Raw genomic sequence first — 16018 nt, forward strand, 5'->3', positions numbered from 1 at the left:
TTCAAAGCTATAAAACACTTAGCGTGCCCTCACAGGCAATGGCCATAATAAGACAGGTATATTACAGTTTTTACAGGAGCAAAGATACATCATACCGCCATACACAGCAACAATAACAAACAAGTGTGGTAGTCAGATGTATTTTACAGATTTTAAACCGGTTTTAGCTTCTCCACTCTTATGTGTTGGCTGCTGTCTACACCCTATTAGTGCAGGATTAGTCTTTAACAGACGGCTGCAAGGTGCTTAACAAAGTTGGCTTTTTCTCAAATTCAGAGCATAATCACAGTATTCTATGTTCTACATGTTAATTAAGGTCAGCAAGACTAAATCCATGATTTGACAACCATACGATAAAACAATCTTTATATTAATGAAGCCAACAACTTGAAGGAGTATCTGTGTTTAAAGATTTAGTGATACTTTTACACAGACCATATAAATGACTTATGGAAATGATGGTTCCCGGATTACTGGTTGTATTAACCCCTTTGTTACCTCAAACAGTAAGGTAGTCTCTTAATTCCACAATCTAACAGCAGTGTCAGAAATAAACTGGAGTAAAGATGTTCCATGTTGCATCCCAAAATTAAAGCCTCAATTACACTGAAGAGATTTAAATGCAGGATAACTAGGAAACGGAAAGCAATATAAAACATATTCTGTGACACTGAAACAATTTAGCATATTGCAAGACTCTGAAAACTTTAAATTTGTTTCCTCATCACAGAGACGCATTTATTATATTAGACAACATGTTAAAAGGGTATTATATTGTGTGAAACTGAAAGCTTTAAACTTGTTTTCCTTATCACAGACGATTGCAATGATCTCATTTTAATTTACAAGGCAAGTAATGTAATGAGCCCTATTAGTTTCGAACCAATGGAAACCAGAGACTCAATTTACTGTCAGGAAGATTTTGTGACAAAGTTGTTGTCTTTTGGAATAAGCTAACCTTGTCCATAGAAAATGGTGCATAAATTGAGATATTAAAGATAAACACATTTTATGAGGTGAAGTTTACTGTTACTTTTTGGTGGGTGAAAATGGACAACTATTGAAATTCTAAAGACTGTATTAGAGCGCCTCAGAACTAGGGAATTTCAAGTGTGAATATGAGGAAACACAAACCAAGACCAGGACTGCAGGATATTGGAATATTATTCTACTAGGTTTATGTTTATCCATATCTATCCGCTGAAAATTGGCTCGTTCCAAGTTGGACTTTCTCGGTTAACAAATGTAAAATAAATTAATAAATCTACGTGACTGTGTTTTTTTTACATAGCTGAACCCTGTTAAATCCCAAGCACGCCAAGATGACGGAAAAATAATCTGTTTTCTCTTGCTAAGTACTAAACCAGCACACAACACCATTCAGCCACATCCTCCACGCACACCTGAGTCAAAGATACGGAGGAAGACGTCTACAAAGTTCACTTGTTGAAAAACACACCTTTCAAGAGACTTTAAATGATGTACGATGGAGCAGCAGTTTACATTGCAATTGGAAATTTAGTTTGGCTACTAAACTACAATTAAAACACTTTTTTTACGAAAGAAAAAAAATCATACACCATGGCACCGCATTTAGAAGCCGCCTTTCTAATACTATTTTCGCTCATGCGCTACACAACCTCTACATACTTTCCTTCAGGTTGAGTAGCTCTACGAAGCCGTATATGCTACGCTGTTGCGTGACGTCAGACAAGGAAGTAATCGCGGAAGTCTCATGTAGACAAGTGCTGAAGCCTTCGTTAACTTTTGGGCTTCCTGTTGTAGTAATCCGCAGGTTATACAGATGGATTGATATTGCAATAATGGGAACTCCTGTGTTTCCATCTTATTCCTAACGAATTTCCTTCATTTTTTTTGTCAGTCACTGTTAACTTTTTTTGGGAAAGAACAAGTCGTGAACATTGGGCTGTTACTTCTCTTGCTTTTTCATCTGCGATCTTAAAAGACTTTTGAGAGGTACGGGTCTTAATTTTGGATCAGACAATGACAGGGAAAAGCTGTTACGGTATTGCTGTCTTTGCAAAACGATTTTGCTTTTTTACCATTGAGTTCTAGGGTTTCAGCTGTGATTTACACAAGATGTTTAAGGCACGTATGTGACCTCCTAGTCTAAAGCCGCATAGTAGTCATATACTTTTAATTTGATATAATGTACTCTTTGTAGTATAGTTCTATTTGTATGTAGGAGGCAAAGCAAGGGGTACGATATTTCCATACCAGCTACTGAAACTTTGCTAGGTGGTATTTTTTTTCTAGTGATACTCGTGACCCCCTCTTCAGAGTAGGCTAAGGATTAACAAGCGTCTGTGAGGCTGATTTATTTATTTATTTATTTATTTATTTATTTATTGCAGTTGGTTTACCAGGATAGTCCATTGGGCCACTTTTCAATGGAGTCCTGGGGAGAAAAGCTCCAAAAATACATTTTACATACATATAAACATATATTCACACATACACTCAAAGATTAACAATAAGGTAAAAAAGCAAAAATGTACAGCTAGATACAGTGTGCAAAAATGTAATAATATTCATTTGTATAGACATATCCATTTGTGCATAGTAGATAGCAAAAACTTAGTCACTAGAAAGTTAGAGGAGATTTAGTGAGATGATGAAGTGGTAGAAGAAGAGAATCATTGGACTTACCTAGTAATTTCTATAGAAATTTAGTTATAGTAAGATGTAGCAGAGTAGAGTATGGAGGGAGATAGAGGAGAGGAGTAGGTTATGTAGGGTGGGAGCAGGAGCATTCCCACTGAGATGCTAGGTATGTATAGAGAGATTTTTTGAAAGCGGAGTGATTACAGGTGGTACGTATGAGTGAAGGAAGGGAGTTCCAGGTGCGAGCAAGGGTGAAAGATAGAAGGTTTTTGCCTGGGGGATATGTAGGTTTATGGACTTTGAGTAGGTTTTGATTATTTGATCTTAATACTCTATTGGGTAGATGCATATTAAATGCAGAAGAAAGGGAAGGACAGAGGGAGGGGTTGAGAATAAGCTTGTGGGCTAGAGTTAACTGAGTGTAAGTGAGCTGATTGGGAAGTTCTAGCCATTTTAGTTTCTGGAGGGAAAGGCAGTGGTGAGTGGAAGATTTGTGGCTGGTGGCAAATTTTGCAATTTTGTTGTAACAACAGGAAAGTTGTTTTTTGAGGGAGGATTGAAGATTAGTTAGGAGTGGGGCACCATAGAGAAGGGAGGGGATAAGGAAGGATGAAGCAAGTGTTATTTTGGTAGCAGAGGTAAGGTAGGTATTTTGTCTATAAAGCATACCAAGTTTTTGGTGGGTTTTTTTGATGTTTTTTTGTAGGTGGGAGGTAAATTTAAGTTGGCTGTCAATTAGTACTCCAAGTAGCTTGGTCTCTGACACTAGTTCTAGGGAAGAGTTATCTTGGCTAGTTATTGAAAATGTATTCATGTTGAGATGGGTAGCTTTAGAGGGAGTAAAAATCATTAGCTTGGTCTTGGAGGCGTTAAGAGCTAGGTGTTTTTTTAACATCCATTGTTCTGTTATAGAAGGCATCTTGAGTTAGTTTTTGAAGTAGAGATAGAGTTAGCTGAGCAGATGATGGTGGAATCATCTGCATATTGGATGATGTTTGAGAAAGGGATTGATTTGTGGAAGTCATTTATAAATATGTTGAAGAGTACAGGTCCTAGAATGGAGCCTTGTGGAACACCTGTAGGCGTGTTAAGGAATGAGGAGGTAGTTTTTTTCCATTTTACTGCCTGTTTCCGGTTGGCTAGGTAACTAGAGAACCATTGCAAGGAAGAGGAAGAAAGGTTAAGTTTTGAGAGTTTAGATATGAGCAGGCTATGTGAGATGGTATCAAAGGCTTTGGAGAGGTCTAATAATAAGGTAGAGACAATTAGGCCAGAATCACGAGCTCTATTTACTGTTTCAAGGAAGGAAAGGAGGGCTGTCATAGTGCTGTGATTAGGTCTAAAGCCATGCTGTGTAGGAGTTATTAGGTGATTTTCTAGGAGATGAGGGAGGAGTTGAAGGTGGACACATTTTTCTAGAATTTTGGAAATGGGGGACAGGATGGCTATGGGACGGAAGTTGTTGATGGTGTTATTGTTGCCCCCTTTGTGGAGCGGAATGATGTATGCTTGTTTCAGATTTGGGAACTCTGCATTCTTTTAGGGAACGGTTAATTCGGCTCCTGATGGGATATGCGAGTGTATCAGCAGCTACACTAACAAACTAGGAAGGTATATTGTCAGGGCATTAGTACAAGGTTTTAATTTCTTAAGCAGCTTCTTTATAGAGGATGTAGGCATGGGATTGAATGAGAGGGAAGCGGAGTTTGGGGAGGGAGAGTTGGAGGGTGGAGGTGTTTGGAGTAAAGGTTGTGTAGTAGAAGTGGTAGAGGAGTTAGAAGGTGGGGAACAGGGAGTAGAAGTGGTATAGGATAGAGTGTAAGTAGGGGGTGGGGGTGTTAGAGAGCATAGTGGAGTTGGAGAATGGAGATGTCAGTCTTGCAATAGAATCAATAAAAAATGAATTAAATTGGGTAGCTAGGTCTAGTTCAGAGGCATTGGAATCAGGGGTGGGAGTGTCTGGTGTACTAGGATGAAGCAGGGTGGAGATCCCTTTCCAGAATTTTTGAGGGTTGTTTTTATTTTGGTTTTGGAGTGTATAAAAATAGTTTTGTCGGTCAGAGGTGATGAGTTTTTTTACTTTATTTCGAAGCATTTTATATTCATTAAGGAGTGGACTTGTTTTAAGCTTCTGGTAGCGTGACCAGACTTTATTTCTATGTGTCATGGTAGCAAGAGTGTGCTTAGAGAGCCAAGGTGCAGATTTTGTCTTTATTCTCTTTGTCCTTAGGGGAGCTTGAGAGTCAAGTAATGCCAAGAAAGTTGTATTGAAGTGTGACACTGCTATGTCTAGTGGAAGGGTTTTTAGGCAGTTCAATTAACTGCTTGTAAGGAGTTTACAAAGGTAGTTGGGTTGAAATGTTTTGGTCACGGATAGTTATATAGTTGTGAGTTTGTTGAAGGGCAGTGGGAAGTCGGTTGGTGAAAATGGGTGAGTGATCGCTAAGGGAGTCTGGAAGGGTACCACTGTTGGAGAAATAGTGAGGGTGGGAGACAAGGATCCAGTCCAGTATACTTCCACTGGAGAGGTTTTTTGTTGGGCGAGTTACTGAACTGATTAGTTGAGAGAAATTGTATAGGTTAATATTTGAGGAGTTTGTTGGAGATTGGATGCAGGCCCAGTTGATGTTTACATCTCCCATGATTATGGTTTCGTTGGTAATGTTATTAGACATCCAAGAGAGGATATGTTCAAGTGTGGGGATATTGTCCCCTGGGGGTATATAAATGGAGGCTAGACAGATGTGCTTGTGATTATTGATTTGTAGTAGAGTAAGGAGAAGTTCAGCATTGTTGAAGTTCGGAATAGGTTTATTGTAGGGAGTGACTGCTAGGGTGGATGAATATATGAGGGCAACCCCACCACCCTTTTTGAGGGGCCTGTCTTTCCTGATGATGGAGTAGTTTGGGGGAACAATTTCAGGGTCTTTTATATGTGGTTTTAACCAGGTTTCAGATATAGATAGGATATCAGGCTTATTGTGTGTGAGCCAGGCATGGAGGTTTGGGACTTTGTTTACAATGCTTTGGGAGTTTAAAGAAGTAAAAAGCAAGGATTTCTTTGTGTTTGTTGTAGGGGAGGGGCCTGGGTTAGGGTGGATATCACCAGACAAGAGAGTGGTAATATGAAATAGTATGGAACAGTTTATGTGGGTGGATAGTAAGGTAAAGATGTTGGCTTTTGTTGTAGGTTGGAGGGATTTGCTAGTAGTTGTGAAGATGGGGAGTGTATGGTAAGAGAAGAGCTTGTATTGGAATAAAAGGAGATAGTTAGAAGGATATAGGTAGGGGGAAATAATGGAGTATGAGTAAGGGAGAGGTGAGTTTTGATAATTAGTGATGTGAAAGTGTTGCAAGTGTATTGAAGAAGTGGGTTTGGAGAGATGGTTGTAATTAAGTGAGGAGGCGAGAAAGAAAAGAAAAAGAGGTATGAGAAAGAGTTTTAAAGACATGTTTGGAGAAAGGAGACAGAATAATTGGATGTGAGTAGAGGTAGATGGTGTATAGTGTAAACTAATTATAGAGTTGCAGGTAGTTTACTGATGTAGTTATCGCAGATGTAGTTATAGGTATGTAGTGAGTGGTACTATGTGAGAATATATATGGAAGAGGAGTGTTTAGGCCAGGAAAAATTAGATGAGGGGGGTTTGTAAGAGGGTAGTTTTGGCGGGAAAAAAATGGGGTGTGTTCCAATTTAGTGGTTTTATATCACTTTCTTCTAAGAATATGATCCATGTTATTCCTGTAGTAGTATTACTAGCTGATAGTTAAACACATTCCCAGAATTTCTGAGTGACTGCATATATAATACCAGACATTGGTTTCACAGGTGTGAATAGCAAGTGTGTACACTTTATGTTCTAGAAACTTGATTGACATTAAGAAATACTTGTGCTTCTTACTTTCCTAAATTAAGCTAACAATTCCTTAAAAGGCAGGTAGTGACTTACACACTTTAACCCAAATTAGTAACTTGCCCCATAAACTAGGTAGTCACTGTGTCACAGACAGATGTTTATATTCAATTTTATTGGAACATTACCTAACTTGGAGAAAACACAATGAGTTTTTGTGTTCCATGTTTCCAAAAGAGTCCGGTTTAACACTGTTTTATAGACTAGATACAAATCATACTTTCAGGTACCTCTTTGATACTCTGTATAATGGCCTTTTCATTCTTCCTGATATCAGAAGTTACCAAGATAAAGTGGTAGGAGTCTGGGGTGGGGGGTTTACAGTTGTCATCCTTCAGGGTTTGAAGATTTTCTGCTCATCCTGTTGTACCCCCCACTGATTCAAGCTGCTGAAGGGGGAGGGTGTAGTTTTGGTCCATTGATATATGAATACTTTCATGTATGCACTGAATTCTAGCTATTTCAAGCCACAAAGTGCTTTGCTTTAATGCTTATTCTCCACCAGTATCTGTAATTTAGTGAACTGGGCTACCTTCCTCCCCGCAGGATAGGCGAGACAACTTTGGCAGCTTTCTTTTACTCTTCTCAGCTGGATTCTCCAGTGAGCAGGTGGTTAGTGGATCATAGGTTGTCTAGTCATTAGGATTATTTTTTCTCTACATCATGAAATATCGGGCTACATTTATTGCAACAGTAATTATTTGCACAAATAATGCTACCAGATTCTGAAAGCAGGATTTTCTCAAAGTGAGCACATGTTGAGCTTGATTTGTTTATTTTTTAATATGGATTTATGTAACAGTTTCATTACCAAAAAATTGACAGTCACATAATTGGGACCAGAACATAGATGCCTTACTACCTTGAATGGCTACATCAGTATTTTTTATAGGTTCATAGGTAGGTACTAGGCTATTGGTCCTAGGGCTTATACAAGGCTAGCCAAAAAGATACCCTAGCTTTCGCCACCCAAGAAAATTATTTTCCTGTGCCCCTGTCGAGCAGAGCCACAGAGGTGATCCCCAGGGTGAATTTCCTATTTCCCAACCAATCATCAAGTTTTTTCTGGAAGAGTGATAATGAGGAGCTTTGTTTGATATAGATAGGTAGTTTGTTCCAGAGTATGGGAAGTCTCTGGGACAGGAATCTATCCCTCCAGCATGTTATGTTTATTGTGATGACAAGGTCTAGGTCCCTAGAGCATGTAGCTTGGAGGGATTGGGATTTCTTTAAGTGGAACATGTCCAACAGCTCTGGGTTTGACATAGCTTTGTATGTTAGGCAGAGATCGCCTCTGAGTAGGCGATATGCGACGGAGTAAACCTGGAGTTTTTTTTAGATGGCCTGCATAGGGCATCTGTTTGAGGCCAGTAATCCTCTTTATGAGGTATTTCTGCGGCCTTTCCAGTTGTTGTAGATGTCTTGTGAGGTATATATCAAAAGGGGCATTGTACTCTATAATGGGTCTAATGAGTGAAGAGTAGAGGGGAACAATGACCCCTTTTTTTTTCCTGGATGACAAACCTTTTGTGAAGAGGTGTGCCACATAGAAGGATTTCCTGACTACTGTGGTGATGTGATTATCAAAGGAGAGACTACTGTCCACCTGTGTCCCAATGTCTCTTATCACACTTTCAGTGTTAAGTAGACTACCACCTATGTGGTAGCTCATGGGTATAGGGTTTTTACCAAAGGGAATGACGATGCACTTTTTGGCATTGAGCTTGAGGTCATGGCAGGCATCTGTCTCGGTGAGGCCCTTTTGTAGGATGTCCACATTGTTAGGAGTTTCAATTATGGCTCCTAGTTTGCAGTCATCTGCGAACTTAATTAGCCAAAGACCTTCTGTGTTAGCCTGTACTTCAGAAAAGTAGATACAAAACAGGAGAGGACCCAGGACTAAACCCTGTGGTACTCCACTTGTCACTGGTCTGAAGTCAGATTTGGAGTCTGCTACTTTCACAGTGTGGGTTCTGTAAGTGAGCCAGTTGGCAACCCATCTTGTGACATAGGGATTTATACCCAATTTAGTGAGTTTATTTATAATTCCAGAGTGGGGGATGGTGTCAAAAGCCTTGGCGAGATCTAGATAGGCTGTGTGAAACACCTTACCTTCGTCTACGGCTTTGGTGACTGCTTCAGAGAAGTCTATCATGTTTAGAAGACATGATCTGCCTTTTACAAACCCAAGCTGAGTGGGGACCAGAGTTTGGAGATTACCAATGTCTTTGTTTATAAGTTTCATGATGATGCGGTCCATGGCCTTGCAGACCAGGCTCATTAGGCAAATGGGGCGGCAATTCCTGGGGTCCGTGGTGGCTCCCCCTTTGTGGAGGGGGATAACCGTCGCTGTGTGCCATTCATTGGGCACAAAGCCTGAGGTGAGGCTATAATTGAACATGGTGCTTAGGTGGGGTGCCATTTCGTTCTGTAGTTTATGTAGAAATGCAGCCTGGGATGTTGTCGGGTCCCATGGATGCTGTGTTCTTGGCTTTGGAGAGTGTGGTTTTTACCTATGCAGCCGTGATTACAGGAACTTTGCATTCTTCCGGTATAGAGATGGGCCCTTTAGGGGGTAAGAGGGGGGTAAAGTTAGCACTGAACCTGTCTGCCAGGATGTTGGCAATATCAGTTGGTTCTGTATATTTAGTGACATTGTGCTGTAACTCTGAGCATATCTGAGTGTTGCCATTTAGATTCTTGACATAGCTATAGAATGCTTTGTGGTTGTCTTTAGAATCAGTGGTGATTTTGTTTTCGTAACTAGCTTTGGAGGATTTTATGAGGAATCTCAGCTTCTTACTGAGGCTGACCAGGGAGTTCCTCCAATCGTGGGATTTTACTCTTTTTTGCAACAGTTTCTTTCTTCTGTTGTAGAGTTTGTTTATGGCAGGGAACCACCAGATTGGCTTCCTTTTTTTGAAGGATAACATCTTGGTTCTGTTAGGGATAGCACGATCCATGCATTTGTGTAAGTGCTTATAAAGTGCATTTGTGTAGGATTCAGCAGTCGTACCTCTATTGTCTGTCTGCATGGGTGTCGTGAAGTTTGCCACTTCTGTCTTAAGCGTGAAGTTGGCTTTGGAGAAATTTTTTACGGTGGTTTCCCTAATGGGGGGGTGGGAACGGGATGTGGATGTCTAGGGTGATTAGCTTGTGGTCGGATCTGACCAACGAGGAATTGACCTCTGGTGTGGAACACCGGTCGCCCATGTTGGTAATGACCAGGTCTAGGATATTGCTGCCCCTGGTGGGGGTGTGGATAAGTTGATCCAAGGCATTGGAATTTATGAATTCCAGAAAACGTTGAGCAAATGAGTTGGTACATGAGTAGTTTTCTCAGTTAATTGCGTGGTAGTTGAAATTGCCCTTTTATTAGGGTGTTGGGTTGTACCCTAATATTTTTCAGTGCATCAGGAAATGAGGAGTGGGAATCCTGTGGCATGGTGGGGGATCTGTAGCCAGTTACAGTTTGGATTGCGGTCTTGCCCAGAGTTAGTTGCACTTGGATAATCTTGGATGCATTATGCTGAGCAACTAGCCTGGAGGTGTGGATATCCTTAATGAATATGGACATGCCTCCACCTTTAGTGTTTCGGTCCAGGTTAGGTGGCCGAAAGGTGTGGTATGAATTATAGCCTGGTAATGCAGGGGTGCTCTCTTGAGCCTTGAACCAGGTCTCTGTCACTGCACAAATGTTGATGTTCTCCATTTTAAGGAGTGCCTCGAATAAATGCATTTTGAGGTTTAGACTTCTAGCATTGAGTAGCATTACCCTCAGATTTTCCTTGCTTGTACCTGTTATGGTGGTGAATTTGTCATTTGAACCTTGCCTAAAAAAGGCACTATAGGGGCGGCAAGAGCCTTAGCCAGTATCCGGGATCCCAAGGGCGACAGGTGCAGGCCATCTCTGGCAAAGCATCATGGTCTGTCGATCATGTCATCCCAGGCAGAGAGATACTGGATCCCCTTAGAATGACACCAGAAGCTTAGCCAATTGTTGAAGTCAGTCATTTGTCCTTGTACTGTGGTATCATTCTGGGTGATGGCAGGATGCTACTCAGGGCTTGGGTCATACCTGCCTGGGCTACAAGATTGGAGAGTTCCTCCATGTCTCTTTTCATGTAGTCCAGGGAGATACGTCTCTGATCATTCACACCAACATGGGCAATGACAGAGTCATATTTGTACTTGTGGGGTGACCTGAGTGCATGCATTATGTGGTGGATCCTGGCACCCGACAGTAACTTTCTCCTTGTTTAGCCTGGTGAGTGGAACATCAGTGTGCCTGACTATAGAGTCACCTAAGACTAGAGTGTTGAGTATGTTGTTTTGCCTTATCGGCTGTGGTTGAGTGGCACACTGAGTTTGTGGGCTATGTGTCATTTGGGTTGTGTTGGGAGGGTAGAGTTTGCTTGCGTTTCTGCTTTGGAGGTTTCTGCTTGAGCAGATTTTTATTGAGAGCCTCCACGAGTGTAGGTGTGTGTTTTGTGTTGCTATGTGTGTGTTTTGGTGGTGCAGGTTTTGAGGGACTATGTGATGAGTGGTGTGGTGCAAGTGTTTACCTTCTCTTGACTGTCTAGTCCAGTCTTGGGTGAAGAGAGCTTTGCTTCCAGTTTGGCTATACAAGTGCATTTCTCACAGGTTGTAGTATTGGGTGGTAGGAGGAGAGGGTTATCTGTGTAGATGAGGCAATTGCTGCATTGCCCCAAGATGCCCAGATTCATCAGGTAGATAGGAGAAAACACTGGAAGCTGACCCTTAGACATGCCTGGATAGGTGCTTGTTTATTAAGTACTAAAAACAGTTTTCCTCTAGACAAGTGAGGAAAGTTGAGTGCTGTAGTAATTTGTAGCTTATTTAGTGTTTACAAGTTCTGAACAAGTGCTGAGCTCAAAGAAACAGATTTGAGTGCTAAAACTAAAAAACTGGCTAGTTGTAACAGAAAATTTGAAGAGCAGACTTTATGGCGCCGGGAATAGTTTAACCCTAGCTAAGCAGCGATGCATAAAGTGTATTTTTTAATATAACAGTTGCAAATGAGCAAACAGATTTAAACAACTTAACCAATTAACCAATAAAAAGCTAAAAACTGAGCCCCGTTCTGGCAGTCTTCGATCAGACAAGTTCTAAATGCACACTCCTGCCACGAGGGTGCAGGGTAATCTTCCCCAAAAAAGATGGTCTGGATTAGTGCTCAAGTTATACAAACAAAGCTAGATTCAGCAGGTCTGAATTTAGTCTATGCTACAGCGAACAAGGCGTACCAATTTCGGAAAGAAACAGTTCAAATAAGCAGGCACAATAAGCCTTTAACCAGAAACTCGCAGCTTAGAAGGCAGAATCTACCCTCCCCTCCCACAAGAGTGCAGACCACACCTTCTTAATGTAAAATAACTGGCCCGAAGCCAAAGTGCTTAAACCAGAACTAATACATTTTTAGAATGACTGACACTAAGCCTTCAGTCAGCAGCTCCCAACTTAGAAGGATGTAAGCTACCTGTGCTACCACAACAGTGCAGACCACAAACCTTCTTAATGTAAAACAACTGGTCTGAAGCCCAAGTGCTTCAACCAAAGGCTTAGAGTAACAGTTATAATTTAATCAGGCTACTAACAAGCAGTAATGAATGCAATAAAGTAGGAAGAAACACAAATACAGTAAAAGCAGATGAATAAAGTGCAAACGAGCAAACTGATTTAAACAAATTACTCAATTAACCAGTAAAAAAGCTCAAAACTGAGCCCTGTTCCAGCAGTCTTCAATCAGACAAGTTCTAACTGCACACTCCTGCCACTAGGGTGCAGGGGAACCTTCTCCAAAAAAGGTGGCCTGGATTAGTGCTCAAGTTATACAAACAAAGCTAGATTCAGTATGTCTGAATCTAGTATATACTACAGCAAGCAAGGCGCACCAATTTCAGAAAGAAACAGTTCAAATAAGCAGGCACAATAATCCTTTAACCAGAAATTCTCAGCTCAGAAGCACAGAATCTAACCTCTCCCCCCACAAGAGTGCAGACCACACCTTTTTAATGTAAAAATAACTGGCCCGAAGCCCAAGTGCTTAAACCTGAACTAATACACTTTTAGAATAACTGACCCTAAGCCTTCAATCAGCAACTCCCAACTTAGAAGGATGTAAGCTACCTTTGCTGCCACAACAGTGCAGACCACAAACCTTCTTAATGTAAAACGACTGGTCTGAAGCCCAAGTGCTTCAACCAAACCCTTAGAATAACAGTTACAATTTAATCAGGCTACTAACAAGCAGTAATAAATGCAATAAAGTAGGAAGAAACACATTTACAGTAAAAGCAGATGAATAAAGTGCATTTTTTTTATAAAACAATAGAAAACGAGCAAACTGATTTAAACAAATTATTCAATTAACCAGTAAAAAAGCTCAAACCTGAGCCCTGTTCCAGCAGTCTTCAATCAGACAAGTTCTAACTGCACACTCCTGCCACTAGGGTGCAGGGGAACCTTCTCCATAAAAGATGGCCTGGATTAGTGCTCATGTTATACAAACAAAGCTAGATTCAGCATACCTGAATCTAGTCTATACTACAGCAAACAAGGAGCACCAATTTCAGAAAGAAACAGTTCAAATAAGCAGGCACAATAATCCTTTAACCAGAAATTCTCAGCTCAGAAGCACAGAATCTAACCTCTCCCCCCACAAGAGTGCAGACCACACACCTTCTTAATGTAAAATAACTGGTCTGAAGCCCAAGTGCTTAAACCAAAAGGCTTAGAATAACGGTTACAATTTATTCAGGCTACTACCAAGCAGTAAAAAATGCAGCAGAATAAATACAATTGAGTACTTTTAAGAAGAGACAAAAGCAAAATAAAGTGCATTTTTTTTTTTAGTAAAGTGCAAGGAGAGAGGAAGGAGGAGCAGAAGAAAAAGTCTGGGTTAAGACCTTAAGTGGGTTGGCCTTCTCAAATGTTCTCTCTCTGTTAAGTAGAGTGAACACCAGGCTGGGAGGGGTGTCCCAGATCAAATTTACAGTGGGAGGGAGGGAAAAAAACCCTTACACCCTTTGCACATTATGTATACTAACTCTGAGATTGCAGTACAACTGAGAAAGGGCAAAACCTCAATCCCCACTGTACCACAATCTTGAAATCTTGAGCAAATGCCTACTGTTACTGTTCAATGTTCTGACTAGTCAAAGTTTTGACCATTCAAGACTGTGGAGCTTTGACATTCTGGTCTCGATTATGTGAATGTTGAGATTTTTGTTGTCAGTGTTCTGAGGTAGATGCTGAAGAGCCAATTTATTATGCAGTGCATACAAATCCGTTGCACAGTCCTCATGCAGGCCGCACTTCATGTTTCACTGGTAGCTGGTTCTTTTGCAATAAACAACCCACTCCCCACACACCCTTTCAACTGGTAATGTTAATACAGCCAGCCCAAAGGCAGTGGTTACCAACAGACATTTCAAGCTGTTTCTACAGTATTCCTTTAAACAGAGTTAACAGTTGTTTTTCCTGCAGTATTATGTGAATTTTCTCCTCAGATATACTTACTGTCCTCATTTTATCATTCCAGCAACAAGTCTTCGCTTAACTTTGATATATAGAGAGAGAGAGAAAAAGAAGGGGGATAGATATAGAATTCTTCTTATAATCAGCGAATGACCCAAAGATTGATGTTCATAAAGTCAACCAGAATAGGTTGACTTTGCAAACATAAACACTCACCTGTGCATGTGCTGAGCAAGAAACATTGGCACATGCAAAACATTGTTTAAAAAAAAAACAGTAAAACATCATTTTTGCAAGGGGACAAGTCCCCCTATACCCCCTCACCACCTGCTAATTGTATACTAATTCCAGGATTGTACAAGCTCAGGGAAAAGGCAAATTTCCCGACCCGGAGAAATGTGCAGTCTCGCACACTTGTCAACCATTTGTGTATTTGACTAAATTTTGTCAACTAAATAGATATCAACCAAAGGGGAACTCCATCAAAATCTGTCCCCCCCACACATATGTATATTGTTGGATTACATGCTCCTTAGGATTGAGAACGTTGGGAGGGGTTTGTGATTAGAGTTTAGTGGATTTCATGCTTAAACTCTGCCTTAAATGCTGTGATAGGAGAGTAGTTGTTACCAGAACTCAAAAAAGATGTCTATTGCTATGGACAGAAGTGCAAATAGACTTTATGTGCAAGTCTAGGATGGCTTTGAGAAAGGAGTCGAGAGCAAAATACCCTCAGGGCTAGTTGTAACACAAGCTAAAAGCAATGCCAATTGTGAAGATGTATATGCTATGAAAATTCTAGAGCTCAAATACAGTGTTAAAAAGGACCTAAACCTTCATCAAGAGATAAGTAAGACGTATTGGGGCAAAAGATTCATATCCCAGTGTTTTCACACCTGGAACAAGCTTCCACTTCATATCAAGCAGATTAACACCTTTGTCGCTTTCAAGGTAAGCCTAGATAAGCGGATGGACAGCCTCAAATTCTTCCCCTGTTCTGTCCGATTTTGCTGTCTTTGAACTATTGAACATCATTTATTGGCTAAGCTTCTATGGTTTATAGACTGAGTGCCTTTTATATTACTTGTGAATCTAAATCTCACCCTGGAAAGTCAAGAACAGTATCCACCAGTTCAAAATAAGCTTCTCAAGGAAAGTAGAGGTACTGGACAGTGATAGCTTAATGAATTGAGTCTGTCCAACAAAACAGAAGACTTCTACACATGCCAGGTGACCAAAGGTGCTCCCCAAGTAGCAAAATTTATTTGAAACAGTGATGAAGCTGTGTGTGTGTGTGTGTGTGTGTGTGTGTGTGTGTGTGTGTGTGTGTGTGTGTGTGTGTGTGTGTGTGTGATTGGTACAGATCCCGACCGCACTTTCCACCGAAAGCTTAATCGGCGAGCATACTTAACCGAAAGTGCTGTTCACCGATATACACACTCACACACGCACATGGGTTTCCTCTGGGTGCTCCAGTGGATTGGACACTCTAAATTGGCCCTAGGTGTGAGTGCGTGCGTGTGTGCCTTCTGTGGAAGGTTAGGGCCGGGCTGGCAACTCAACACCGTAAAACTTCACTGCCATTCATGAGTGGACAGGTGATCTGTTGTGGCGACCCCTAACACCGGGAAAAGCCAAAAGAAGAAGATCATTTATTTATATATATATATATATATATATATATATATATATTTATTTATATGTTTGTGTATGTTATATGTCTAACACACACACACACACAAACCAAATGTTACAGTTTTCTCAATATTCAGTAAAGATCATCTAGGCAAATGGCATCTAGACTATGTAATGTTGTAAATATTACTCTCAAGTCAGACATTAGTTTTATACAGGCAGTTAGTGCTGTAGTCCTGGACTTTGTATACATAAGGTATGTGTTCTATAAATGCTGGAATAAAGCCCCAAAAATCTCCTGCGCACTACTGTCAACTCTTGTTTCATCTGTATGTTGTTAGTTT

The 16018-nt window shown here is 40.7% G+C and overlaps 1 protein-coding gene across 1 annotated transcript in view; it reads left to right on the forward strand.

Moving 5' to 3' along the window:
* The first annotated feature begins 1751 nt into the window (after window positions 1–1751).
* The window catches only part of IKBKB (inhibitor of nuclear factor kappa B kinase subunit beta), a 1482168-nt gene continuing 1467901 nt past the window's right edge, over window positions 1752–16018 (forward strand). The window contains exon 1 of the mRNA XM_044082985.1: window positions 1752–1977. The gene's annotated coding sequence lies outside the window, so the exon portion shown is untranslated. The remainder of the gene's footprint in view (window positions 1978–16018) is intronic.

This window comes from Protopterus annectens, chromosome 9.part0, assembly GCF_019279795.1.
Source record: "Protopterus annectens isolate FY-2018-M chromosome 9.part0, PAN1.0, whole genome shotgun sequence".
NCBI classification, from domain to species: domain Eukaryota; kingdom Metazoa; phylum Chordata; order Ceratodontiformes; family Protopteridae; genus Protopterus; species Protopterus annectens.